The 14,519-nt window shown below is 38.9% G+C and overlaps 1 protein-coding gene across 6 annotated transcripts in view; it reads right to left on the reverse strand.

Annotated features, from left to right (window-relative positions):
* NFASC (neurofascin) overlaps nt 1-3,991 on the reverse strand; it is a 199,322-nt gene extending 195,331 nt beyond the window's left edge. For 3 of the 6 annotated variants that reach the window (XM_063297527.1, XM_063297528.1, XM_063297525.1), the window contains exon 1: nt 3,765-3,991. The gene's annotated coding sequence lies outside the window, so the exon portion shown is untranslated. The remainder of the gene's footprint in view (nt 1-3,764) is intronic. The other 3 variants (XM_063297530.1, XM_063297529.1, XM_063297531.1) reach the window with 2 other exon arrangements.
* Nucleotides 3,992-14,519: the final 10,528 nt, after the last annotated feature.

Consider the following 14,519-nt stretch of genomic DNA (forward strand, 5'->3'; position numbering starts at 1 on the left):
AGAACCAGTTTGGTCTAGTGGTTAAGCATCAGGCTAGAAACCATAAGACCGTGAGTTCTAGTCCCACCTTAGGCACGAAGCCACCTGGGTGACCTTGGGCCAGTCATTTCTCAGCCCTAGGAAGGAGGCAATGGCAAACCTCTTCTGAAAAACCTTGCCAAGAAAACTTCAGGGATTGTCCAAAGCAGTTGCCACAGGGGTGGGCTGGGCTTTAAACACCACTACTATACCCTGATATGTGATTAGTAACATATAAGCATCTAGTTTAGGACTGAAAGAACATTTTAGGACAGATATCATAAGGCTGTTCAGGATAAACTAGCTACTGTTTTTGAATCATCATCAAAGGCACTCATAGAGTATATTAAAATTCTGGGCCTTCAAATCTGTTGACTCCTGGTGACTGCCTAGACAAGTCCCTGCAGTTTTCTTGACAAAATTTTTGGAAGTGGGTTTTGCCTTTTTCCTAGGGCTGAGAAAGAGTAACTGAGCAAAGATCACCCAGCTGGTTTTGTGCCTAAGGCAGGACTAGAACTCAGTCTCCTGGTTTCTAGCCTGGTGGCTTAACCATGACACCAAATAGAGTACATTGCAGTAATCTGAAGGGGAGGTTATCACAGGATGGACTATTGTGGGTAGGAGATCTTGTTCTGTGAAGGGTCACAGTTTCTGAACCAAGCACAGATGGCCAAATGCCCCATGGGTCCCGTGTGACAGAGATAAATCTAGGAGTACACAAAGGCTGTATACCTGTTTCTAGTGAAACCACGTCCAGATGTACCCAGTTTCCAGATTATGAGATACTAATTCCCAGTGCCTATGACTTACTGGAAATCACTGTCTCTGGCAATCAGTTTACTGTCTGCCTAAGAAATACATGGTTATCAGTTAAGTCACCAGCTTTTCAATCAATCTTCCTAAATCTTTTTTTCCTCTAGTATGTGGCCAAATCACCTAGGAAATTATTCTCCCCCCCCCCAAATATTCAAGATGGTATCATAAAAAGTGGGTTTTTTCCCCTTGTTTCAATAGAAGAGAATATATGTAGCTCAGGGTTGAACTGTGGAGTCCCTGGTGCTCTCTGAGCTTGGTTGTTTGTTTGCAGATGTTTCATTACCCAACTAGGTAAACTCATCAGTGTGAGTGTGGGGTTTGCTCCCTGTTTTTTCCTGTTTCTCCATGAACAATACAGTCTTACCAAGTGGTAGGGGGATGGGGGAGAGAAATTAGATCTATCAAAACTACACAGAAGAAATGGCATCATCTTACTAAACACAAAGTTAGCCCTGCACACCGTTTAGTGTCAGTTTTGTCTTAATAACTTCTTTAAATATCAATTAAAGAGGGCCTGTTACCTTAATACATGTGCTCTAAGGTCTAACAGCAAGAAGTTGAAGAACTTTTAGTTAGTCAGCAAACAACTATAGAACAAGAGGTTCAAGTATGAGTTGGAAAAAATACTTCCAGAATGAAGTGTTGCATCTTCTGTGTGGTGTGTTAGTATCAGGCAATTCTGGCAACTAGCTGCATGCCACAGATATTAGCTATAAGCATGTACAAGTCTGCAAATCACTTGGAAGATGCTATGTACTTCCAAAATACAGCCCAGATGTAACAGTGAGTTTGCACTGTTGAATGTCTATAATGAAACCCAGGACAATTCTAAGATGCTGTTGGTTTGCCCCCCTTCCCCCCACTTCCGTATTAATATTTCAACATTAATGTCTATGAAGATGCCGAGGCAATATTTGTGTGTAGCGGTACTGGTACATATGTATGCCTTCTTGAACTCATCTTGTGGATAAGGCCGGCCAAACGGTTAATTAGGCATAAATGCACAATTTCCAAAGTAACAGAACACTAAGAGATGTAATTTTAGCTTTTTATAATAAACATTCTATCTGACTCTTCTAGCTACATGAGTATATAAAGGTTGAACTAAACTGATTTTTCTGTAAGAGGTAAATATGTATCTCACTGTCTCTCATCAAAATCAGTACTGATTTTAAAAACCCTATGTTAATTAAAATTAGCCACATATTTTTCACAAACAGTATCACTAATCGATCACTAATCGCTAGATATAGTGAGAGCCAATTTGGTAATGTTATGATGGGTATGGATCAGATGGGCAGACTCTTCATTTCCAGAGTTAACAGACCAAATCTGTTTTTATTGCTGTCAACTTTTCGACCACACCATTTCAGCTAACAATAATAGGCCTACTTTCTATGCTGTACTGGCATTTTTTGAGAGAGTTAGCAATCTAAAGTCTAGCTTAGATTAATGATAGCTGCTTTTTCACATCCAAAGGCGACACTGCTGGAAATAGAGGAAGATGCTGAAGGCTGACCATGCTGCAATTAGATCTTTCACTTCCTGATGACTCTAATGGAACTGAAGAACAGAACATGCTGGGAGCAGAAAAGTACAAATGATTCAGCACTTTCACCCTCTTGATCAATACCACCTAAGCTAACTTAGCATATGCAAAGATCACATCTTTTGTTCAATCACAGCTTTGATCCTAGCAAATCATAATTAATATGGTCACATGTATTCCCTCTCTCACTTCTTACTGGGAAAAAAGAATGTTTCACCAGCATCTGGTTTAGACTGGGGTTAGTACTAAATGTCCCAGAAATACGTTCTGGGTTCCCATCCCATAACAATTATGACATGCTAAAGCACAGTTTTTCATACGTCCCCAGAGGCCCTTTATGTGTAGAGTTTTAGAAGTGGAGGTACCTGTTTCTTTTCTTGTCTGTGCATTCGGGGTTGCTTAGACAGAAAAATGGAGATGCTCGCTGTACCACACCTGATCCAGTGGATACAGAGGCAAAATAGAAAAGAAAGAGGTTGCTTTCTGATACCGGCCTTGCTACTTCCTTTTCTGTATTTTGAGTCAGGAGGCAAGTTCCAAATTCAGGATCACCTACACTCTGTCAGTTTAATCCTACAAACCTCAGTCCCTTCTGAGGTCTCCTTTTAAAATACATACATACATACATGTAAAAGAGAATTAACAGATGAAAAATGCCCATTCACATCAGCTGCAGCTTTGTCCTAGGTGGATGGTAATCTACCCTTGCACCCAAAAGGGCTCTCCAGCAAAAAAAGCCATGGCCTCCAGGCCTTCCAAATATCAGACAGTAATTCTTCATCTATGTTGGGAAGCTGAACCACACACAGAGAACTTTCTCAAGACTGAAGGCGAGGTCTGGAGACACCCTTCCTTCCCACAGCAATTTCATGGGTTCTATCCATCCCCACCAACCAAGGATGAAAAGCAGGCCAGATTCCAAGAGGAGGGCTCAAGGCTCTGGAATCCTCAGTATACTGATGCTGAAGCCTGTCACCACCCTAAAACTGCAACTCCAATTCAACCCACCCCCCTCCAAAAGCAAACTCTTCATGTCTAGCCTGGCAGCAAGGGAGATTCGCCGGCTCAGGGGAGCGGCCGCTCGGTTAAGTGCGGAGCTAATGCATGACAGGAGAGACCAGGCTGCAGCGGAGGCCAAGGGGGTTGCGGGGGTGGGGGGATGCAGGGCAAGGAGAGGAGCGAGCAGACTCGGGACGGAAGAGCGGACCTTGGTGGTAGGACGGGAAACACCTCTCTGCCGGCGACCGCTGCGGGCCCACCAACAGCAGCTCTTTTCTCCTGCTGCCTGACTGGGCCACATCCAGATGACCGAAAGGTGCTTTCTTCTGTGTCCCTGCCTGGGGCTGCCCTCCGTGCAGCAGCGGCAGCATCCGCTCCTTACCTGGCTAGCCGCCGCCGCCGTTCCGGCTGAGCCTCCCGCTCCTTTCTCGTCTGGAAGGCTGGCTCTAGGTTGCCCCGAATACTCTACCCCCGATCCGCATCAGCCGTCGAGCTACAGGACTTCGCTGCCCCCGCCGGCTCACCGAACAGCTCCCATCCTTCTGCAGCACCTTCCTTCCCAGACTCCCGCATTAGGGCAGAGACCATCGAGCGCGCTGCCGAGTGACCGCGTGCGCGGCCCCGAAGTGCAAGTCCGGGGGCGCGCACCGAGCCGCTGGGAGTGCGCCACCGCCGCTTCCCGTTCTGCCGGCGCCACGTGAGGGTCTTGCTCACTTTTCTCCCTCCTCCCTTCTGGAGAAATTAAAAGAGTGGCGTGGCGATCGATAATGGACATGGCAGAAGGGGGCGGGGGGATGCTTATTTTTAAAAAAGGGTCGAGGCAGTGCATCACCCGAGAGGGAGGCAAGATCAATTGGGGAAAGTCATTAATGCGCGTGGGGTAGAAGGAAAGTAAAGAGGCGCAAGAACGGGCCAGAATGACGCCCCCCCCCCCACCATATCAGGGGAATAAAGCAACCGAAGTATTTATCAGCAGCAGAGAGAGAGAGAGGTTGTGTTCACTGCACACTTAACCAAGATAGTAAAAAATTTAGCAGATGCATTTTGTACAACGTGCTGAACTTGGATGGTGTTCACCTTGGTTAACCTCTGGCTTGGGACGTTGCGCGAAGGCAACTCCTTTGGCCGTTTTATGAACGTGTTCTGTGGACCCTGACAACGGGTTAATTCGGTAACTAGGCTGATGATATATTGAATAGATGGACCAATGGCTGAGTTCACTTTCTGCCTTCATCATCTAAGGATGATTATGATGCTACAAGATCTCCTTGAACTTACTTTTGTTATAGTGATTATTCAGAGTTCCTTGGGTAGATGGGCAGCTATATAAATTTGTTAAATAAATAATTTTCCCCAGTCCAATGTTGCCCTAAGGATGCTCTCATAGTCCCTGACCAGTGCAGCCAAGATGGGTAAGGGATATGAAAACGGAAGTCCATCACACTTGGAAGACATCGTCAGGCTGGGAACAGCTGCATCACACAGAGTAGACAAGAGCTACTTTTTAAAGAAAAATTCAGCTGGGAGCCCATGTAAGCTGTCTATCGGAGTAAGAGAACTGGAGAATGTGGTGACAGGATAAGCAACATTAGAATTGCTTCCAGAGGAGGAGTTGGAGCTGCTCTCTGCTCCTTACTTTGAGCTATTGCTTTACTCAGAATCAAAGTATGGTGTGTACAATGTAGGTACACAGTTAGCTTACCAGTCTCCACATGCTTGTACGGAGTTAGTATCTTTCACTGATTTCACCCCTTATGATTTGAGAACAATATCAACAAAAGAGGAATCTTAATTGTTTCTCTATGTTTGGGGCTGTTTGGGTTTGAATTCAGCAATATCATGGGCACATCCAGACAAATACGTAAGTGCACAATTTGTGTCATGACATCATCACAACATTTAACACAATCTCAGTTTGCTGTTCCTGGCTACAGTCCTTACTTCATGATGTGTGCGTTGTCTGGCTACATTAGGAAAATCAGAATGATTTCTACAAGGGGCAACTGAAAAGCCTAAGAGATGCATTTCCCCCTTGAAAGTCCTGCTATGGTTAAGAACTGGAGGTGAAGTGAGGCAAGAATTTTTCAAAGTGGGGAAACAGAATGGCCAGAGGATCCACAAAGCTATAGCACTTCAAAGAAAAAAGTAGTTTCATTGCTGTTTTAAGAACACTACAGCTGACCAAAAATAAATGATCTGCTTGCTTTCTATGTTTCAATCTCTCTCTCTCAGACTGGGAAGCAGGGCTGCAACTGGGGGGGGGACACAAGTGGGGCATGTGCCCCAGACACTTCACTGGGGGGGGGGGGGGAACCAAAATGAGCACTGGGGGGATGCCAAAATTAGTGCTGGGGGGGCACCAAAATGGGTGCTGAATCCATGTTTGCCCTGGGTGACACAGACCCTAGTTGCGGGCCTGCTGGGAAGTTAAAACAATCTATCTACCAACCTGCATTGGAACAGTTCAGTAGATTATGGTCCATAACCTTCAATGAAGAGGCCTTTATCCTAATAATAATAGGCTGGTTATACACACTCATGCACGTAATACATACAACTCATAAAATGTGCTTTGCATTCTATGTAAGTATTTTGTTAACACTTCAGAATCAAAGTTTCCTTTGATATGAAGGTCTTGAAATCCAAGATTATAGTTCAGAAGTTCTGATTAGGAGCAAAACTAGATAAAGTGCTATTTTCTATCAAAACACTTTTGAGTTCTTTCATACGTATTCATATTTGTTGCAAGAACTGTAACATCAAGTTGTCAGCACCATGGCAAAAAAACATCAAATGCTAGAAAGACCATAGTGGTAATTTAATATCACTGCATAAATCTTCAAATGATAATTTTAAGTTGTGTTTGTTCATATGTTTTTAATTTTTTAAAAAGGAAAAAAGCGAATAAAATAAAATAAAAATGTAATACCAGGAGTTATTTATAAAAATAATAAAGGCTGGATAAAAATTAAATAAATAAATAAAGATATAATATCAGGAAGTGGATAAAGACATTGCAAAAGTCATACAGTTGATGCTCAGCATATCATTATGAAAAATCAACATAAAAACATTAAATTATTTTTAACAAAAAGGAAAAGAGTTGTAAAGATCTTTTTGAATCTCTGAACTGAATAACAATATTTCCACTATCTTATTATTTAAATATATATCACTACCCCCCCCAAAAAAAAGAGAAAGAAGAAAAAATACTAAAAGATTATAGGTAAATATTTAGTTTCTAACTTTCCTTGGTTGAACTCCAACTCATATACCGTTTTTATAAACATTTAAAATGTTCATATATTTCTGATCTCAGTTCTTTGGTCAATTCTTTTCCCCCTTAAAACTATACTCAAATGCTTAAATTTGTCTTGCTACATGATATATAATATATATGGAAGCCATTCTTGCTTAAATTGGGTCAAACTTCTAATGTGAATATATGTTGTTAGTTTTGCTGTTGCTGCATATTCTCCAACTTTAAGTTCCCAATCTGATGTAATCAGTAACATACCTCTTTTCCAATGTTGTGCTAGATTTATCCTCATGGCCGTGAATATGTAGTTTAGTAAACTGTGATATTTTTGTTGATATGTCTTGGAATTATGTCTAGTTAAAAAAATGTGGTTTCACTTGAAACTTGGTTTCTAAAATTCTCTGAATACTACTGTATGTTTCTTTCCAGTACTTTGGAGGGTTTTTTTACATGTCCATCACATATGGTAAAATGTTCCTTCTATATCATGGCATTTCCAGCATTTATTACTACAAGATTTGTCAGTCTTGACAATTGACAGAGTTATACACCATCTACGGTATAAATATTTTGTACCAATTTTCTCTTAAGTTGTAACTTGGAATGATTTTTATAGATTTGTTCTATCGTTCTTCCAATTTTTATACTGTTACTATTTCTTTAAAGTTTTGCATCCATTTTATCATATAATTTTTTATTTGTTCTGTCTCTGTATCTTATCAAAATAACAATTCATATATGCCCTAATAGGTAGTCTTGATTCTGTATGAGTAGTTCAAATTCTATCACTTTTCTTAAAAGCCCTCCTTTGTTTTTGAGGTCAGTTTTTATTCTTCCAATAATTTGTAAGTACATTAAACATGCCACATTCTGGACTTCACCAAATAATTCTTGCTGTGTCTGTAGTCTATTCATGGAATCTGAATGGATCATATCTGCATAAGATTTCTTCACATGTTAACCTTGTTACATTTTACATGTTCAAATTTATTTGTAGTCCAAACAGGGGCATCTGTAGAGGGCATCAAAAAGAGTCGAAATGGTGGCTACAACCGCACTGTCAAAGCCCAGACCTGTTTTGATTTGTGTTGTGTATGCAATGCATATAAAAAGTGGGTGTGGCTTTATGTGGTCATGACCTCTATCTTGACTTTGTTTATCCCTTGCTCATAGATGCCCCCAAGTCCAAATCTGTGTAATTTTTTCTTCCACATAGATTCTTTTGGACAAGATGAATAAGGTTTCTAGTCCAAACTAAAACGTGTATTTATTAAATTGCTCATGCTTCAGTTTGCTGAACAAAATATATACCAATATACCAGCACTTCTGATACCACTTCTTAGCTTGGTGAAGCAGAATAATCACTTTTTTTGCACTGTTTGTGTGTGATATAATTGTGCAAAATGTGACCTCATATGGTGCAATCTAAGATGTGCCAGTCCTAAAGTACTTCCACCCTGTATTCCCCATGTAGAAATTTTTAGAAAAATCTTAGTACTTATTATATTACTTCAAATAATGAAACTCAAAACAAGTTCAAATTAAGATATTGAGAAGATTGGTCTGCTAATGAAAGAAGGCATTAATTTAAATAAGGCTTTTTAAAAGGAATTAAAGTGGGAAAGGTTTATAATCCAATTTTTATTATAATAGTCCTACATTTCTCAAAGAAGCATACATTCTAGTCACAATCAGTCCATAATCCAATTGTCAAAGATTTCTGTCATTTAGTTCTACTGATCTCTGTGGAACTAAATCAGCTTAGTTAGATGTAGTTTATATTGGCTGCTGCTAAGATGCCTGGAAATATTTTGATAATTATATAGAAATCTCTAGTTTACTAATTCCCAAAAACCTTTATTCAGAAGCAAGTTCCACTGAGTTCAAGGATATTTACATACTACTGAAAGATATAGGACTGGGTCTTAGTATTATGTTTTCAATTTGTTTAAGCTAGGGATGAATTTAATCACATTTCTAATTAATTAGAGTTACATAGATCCCATTTATAAAACAGACTATTCGATTTTATTAGTGTGATAAATCTTTTCCATACATTAACATACTTGAAACCTTTTTTGAGCTGACTACCATATATCAACTTATTTATTGATGCATTTCTCCCTGTAAATCCAGTTTTTTAGGTCTGAGATTTTACCCCTGGTTTAGACATTTTGGATTAACTCTGGGAGAATAGAAGTAGCTGAACTACAAATCCCAGGATTCCTTATTACTGAATACAGGTGCTGTTGCTGCTGGGAGTTATAGTTCAGTCACTGACTGGATTCTATTAATGGATAAATATAAAGCAAGCAGATGCTAGATTTATTTTTAGCTATATTTAACCAAAGCAAACACGTTTATTTTTAAATTAAATTAATAAAGCAGTCATAACTTTCAGATTCTTTGGCCAGCAGACCTTATAATGGGATTGAGAGACTCTAAAATCAGTCTCTCAGCTACACCAGTTCCTCCCTTAATTTCAGCGAAGGAGGAAGAAGAGATAGGGAAGGTTTTGTTTGTTTTAAATTCACTGGGTTGAGAAAAGACAGCTCCACTTTTCTTCTTTTTCACCCCTCCCCTTCCCCCAATTAGGATTACTGTCTCAAAACCAAATTAATGTGTTTACTGTGCTTTTTGGCACTTTAGAAGACAAAGTGGTCTGTGTTGTGCTCTTGCAATGCCAGATCTTCTATCAGGCCACTGAGAAAGAAGAGAAGATATTTAAATTCATCCTTAGCTGTCATGAGTCAAGGTAAGAGTGAGTCAAGTGATGGAAGCATGGGTAAATCAGTGTCTAACGTAGGAAAAAAAATTATCAGTTGTACCTGTGTGCAATACATTACTTAATAAAAATCCAAAGATACCATGAAAACCTTACAGTTGGAATTTTCTGGTTCTCTTTGCTGCCATGTACAGCTCATCCAGACTTTTGCAGTCTGTATCTGACAGTCCTAGCAGAGACAGCTGTTTCAAGCATCACAAAATCAGTCCAACCATGTGACAAAGAAATCAGAAGTTGCCACCATGCAAATAGGAAGAAGCTGAGCCATTACTCAGTGGCATATGTTACATATTCACATTTTAAATGACATCATCCAAGGTAGAAATGAAAGAAACAAAAGTGTACACGTTTTTAAAGCTGTGGCCTGGAAGAGAACACAGTACTGTCATAAGATTGAATGCAAGGTCCAATCGAGATACTATATGCCTATAATGAATTATTTCTCCTGTTTTTTTTCCCTTTTAAGGCCAGAATAACTTCAACAGAGGGAGGGCTTATTTAATGTTTTCTCTTCTAGCGATTTTCTCACTCAAATGTTCCTCTTCAAATTGCTTTACTACCCACAAGGGAAAAGAAACACAAATCATACCAGAGAAGTAAAAAGTGGAACTGCTTAAGGTAAATGGGTTAAGAAAATCTTTCATTCCCCATCATCATGTCCAGTTTGGCATTCAGACATTGACTTTTTTTTTTTAAAGGAAATACAAGGGAGTTGGGTAGCACATTAAATAAGTAAGTAAGTAAGTAAGTAAGACAAGCATGTAGTACAAAGCCTAAGCAGTGGAAAGAGATGTATCGAGTAAAGTTAACACAAGCTTTGTGTTAACTTTAGAAGAGATGTAGCAAGAATGAATATGAAAAGTTTATCATGAGTCTGCATGTGGGATTTTCCACTGATCATCCCATCAAGCTTGTGAAGATGAGGAAGTGAGGAGCAGGATTAACTATGGTTTCTCTCTTGGGATGTCCTTGCAAAATAAGTCAAAATTAAAGATCAGGGACCAGGCAATCTATTTCTTATACTCAAATAGGATTAAAACTTGTGAAAGAAGAAGGTAATATTATTTTCAGAAGATTCTGACTGAAGCAAGTGGTTCATTGCCCGGCCACTAAAAATAGTGCCCTGTTGCCTTTTGATGCCTGTGCTTAAGGTCTGAGATCTGATGGACATGAAATTTAACACTGTAACTGTGAACAATAGCCATCATGTGTTTGAGCATTTTAACAGGTTGGATTTTTTTCATAGAAGGGACCTAAGAAAAACATGCAGAAAATAAATTCTTATGTCAGCAGTGGGGTTTTAGTTACCACATAAGTTTCATGGAGCCAGTAGTTCAGTCCAAGGGAAGAGATCCATGGGTGCTATTTACAATAATGAGACCTATCCAAATGCATATCCAGTGGATAGTCTCACTCACATCCTGGGGGAGCATTCAAATATGAACCCCTCCAAATCAAATAATAGATTAATCTTTGGAGAATTAAGTCACTTACACTCACAATTTCAGATATGAGTGATGCACATGGGGAAGTCGGTGTTCCTGTGTTCATGATCCCATAGCAAAATATTGGAGTACATGCCTAAAGTCAAGGAAGAGTGCCAGCATGATTGACCTTTCCATTTTTACTAGAATTCTGAGAGCTATCTACTGGAAGAGCCCACGGCAAAAGATTCTACTTCAGCATCTGGGAATGTAGTTTGAGTGCCAGAACTGTCCATTACCAAAATTTGTTCTGGTTTAGCCAAAGCTTATCTCATAATTTAGGGCAGGAGGCAAAAGGATAGTTAAAAATAGCAATCAGAAATCTGCATATAACTTAGAGATCTACCAATAGTTTCAAATCTAGCTTTTGTCCTTCCCTTACAACAGCTGTTATTGAGAAGACTGTATGGATTGGTTAGCCTTGAAGTCTAATGGTGTTCACGAAGCTGAGGGCATGACTGCGTATCAATCTGGACGTGTAATAGGGCTTTGCAAAGCATTCAGAAGTGCTTTCCATCATGGGGATATGAATGAAGCACCTCTTTTAAAAAAAATAAAATAAAGTAGCCATATCTAGCTGTGTGTCTGTCAGTCCATCAGTCAGTCTGATATGGCCTACATTCAGTAAAGCTTATGCAGAGACAGCTGGATCAGCTTCCAAAGTATCTGTGCAAACTTGGCAAAGACATGACTGATTTAATTATTCAAAAGGAGATGCTTCACTTGCACTCCCATATGTTGAGAAACACCTCTTTTAAATGCTTTGCATATCATATGTAGAATTGTTCTGGAACAAAGCCTGTGATATTGTTATGTGAGAAAAAATTGTTGTCTTATGATTAGAATATATAAAGGCTGCTCAACTTCTCCAATGGGATCTTTGAAAATCTCTATGGAATAATTTGCCTAGCTCTGTCTGTGGCAAAGATACCACCACACTGGTAGCAAATAATGGGATCAGAGCTTAACAGGGAATGGAGAAAATAAGTAATCAGAGCAGAAAAAGAGACACAGGCTTTCAATCTTCCAAAACTGTCCTGAGCATCAGAAATAGCATTACTACATACCCTTTGTACGAGAGTCTGCTTCCAGAAATGAATGAGGTACAGGTAGTCCTCCCTTAACAACCACAACTGGGACCAGAATTTTGGTTGCTAAGTGAAGTGGTAATTAAACAAATCTGACCTGATTTTATGACCTTTTGTGTGGTGGTTAAGTGGATCAATGCAGGCGTTAAGCAAATCGTGTAGTCATTAAGTGGATCACACAGTCCCCCATATATTTTGCTTGCCAGAAGCTGGCCTGGAAGGTCGAAAATAGTGATCACATGACCACGGGATGCTGTGATGGTCATAAATGTGAACCAGTTGCCAAGCTCCCGAATTGTGATCATGTGACTGCAAGGAGGGTTGTAAGTGTGAGGACCAGTTGTAAGTCGCTTTTTTTCAGCACCATCGTAAGTCTGAACTATCACTAAACGAATGGTTGTTAAGTGAGGACTACCTGTATGTTTTTTCACTCTTCAGAGCTCTCTGAAGAGCGTGGCATCTAAATGCAGGTAATGAGGATTCAACATTTAGGGCCGAATGACACAGTGTGGTCAGGTAATAAGCGTGGCATCTAAATGCAGGTAATGAGGATTCAACATTTAGGCAATTCTGCAAGGATTATTTTTACAAGGCTTTTTTTTTCCTTTTTGCTAGTGCACCTGCTATGCAAAATGTTCTGTGTTTCAACCATGTGGAATCTGAAACACTGTTTTGATTGTGAAATAGCTGTTTTGAATGCAAAATGAGTTGTTTCAATCATTTTGGAAATGTTTTGAGCTTGAAACAGAATGTTTTGCATTTTAAAGATTTTAAGGCTGTTCCAAACAACCCACTTTACAATCAAGGGTGGGTTTCAGGGTGTTTCAGATTTGAAATAGTTCAGGTTCACACATATATTAGGAGCAAAATGCTCAGATTTGCTTTATCTTTAAAAAAGCCTATTATGTACTATCTAACCACAAATTCTAATATCAACCCCGTTTATATATGCAAAGCTACTTGAGCAGAATTTGAAGCCAAACAAGGGTAGAGAAATAGCCGAAGCTGTTACGGTTTAATCAGTGGTTTGTATTATTAGTTGCATTGCTGACATTTGCTTAATTGGCTGAGTCAAACTTACGATTTTCAGGACTAATTTTTAAGTACTTTCTTTCAAATATCTTTTTCCCTATGTGACCTTTTCTTCCATCAATATTCATATATTCATTTATATTTCTAGAAGGGAAAATGTCATATTAGAAAATAAAATGCAAGTAGCACACAGTACCAATAGGTCAATAGCATGCTTATGGCTAATGAACCATATGGAGTGCTATAGATGGTTTTTGAATTTGGAATCTCTCACAAATGTTCCCAACGCCAAGATATTGAAACTTCGGAACCTGTTATGAAATTCTGGGAGACTTACACCTCCAAATGTGCATCTCATTTGGATCTAGCTCAAATACGATATAGTATTTTATTCCTCCAAGTAAAGCTGGTGAACCAAAAACTCAAAGCATGTAGCATTTATCTACAAGGCTAGATCTAAACCCTTGAAAGCTCAATAGTAATAATAATCATAAAAAAGTAGAGCGCATGAGCACTGAGGCAAAATCAAGTCCCACTTCTGCAGTCCCACTTACAGACAACCCTTTCTTACTCCAAGTATATGCAAATCTAAGTATTTCAGTTGAAAAAAACCCTTTCTGTTTTCAAGACTAAAGATATCTGAAATATCTCTACTCTGAAATATGAATTTTCAGCAGTAACTTGACCTAGTATTATTAAAAATTCGCTTACCCATTCATCTTCACTGTGCTTTTTTACGCAAATAATAGTTATAAAGAAATAACAGTTTATGATAACATATGTAATCAGTTTTAATGCCATATGTATATTTGCCTACATTTTAATTTGCATTGTGTATGTGAGTATGTGTTAGCAGATTTAGATTTCCTGACCATAATGATTTTTTTGTACTTAATTGTTGCAGGACAAAGTGATACAGACCCCTGCATACAGTTTATAATACCACAGCTGCTACAGTGCTGTTTTTTTAAAAAAATGTTTTCCCAATTGAATCTCTGAGATAGGTAAATGGCGAAAAAAAATTCCCTGTAAAGAAGAACGTTTGGACAAGATCTAGGTAGAAATGCACATATCAAAACCGACTGCAGCTCCTTGGAAGCTAAAAATTATGGAGCTAAAAATCAAGGAATTTTAACTCTGAACTTCAGCTGTTAAGAAAGGGAAATTCACTTTTAGGGTTAATTTGGAATGGAATAAACAATTTAAACAAGCAAGTATGATCATACCATTTAAAGAGAAAGCAGATGAAAATGGTGAAGAATAGAAAAGTAACTTTTTACATGGAGAAATATTAGAATTTAACAGATTTTAAAAGAAGAAAATCATAAGTAAAGAAGGACTGTTATAAAGATGTATTCATTTATGAACAATATGGAGAAAATGAATAAAAGGAATGTGAAATAGTATGTTACTTTGAATATTCCATTGTTTTCCTTTGTGATGGCAGTTGTACGCACATGCCTGATTTTTTGTTTGTTGTATTCTGTT

This window comes from Candoia aspera, chromosome 3 (genome assembly GCF_035149785.1).
Source record: "Candoia aspera isolate rCanAsp1 chromosome 3, rCanAsp1.hap2, whole genome shotgun sequence".
Lineage (NCBI taxonomy): Eukaryota > Metazoa > Chordata > Lepidosauria > Squamata > Boidae > Candoia > Candoia aspera.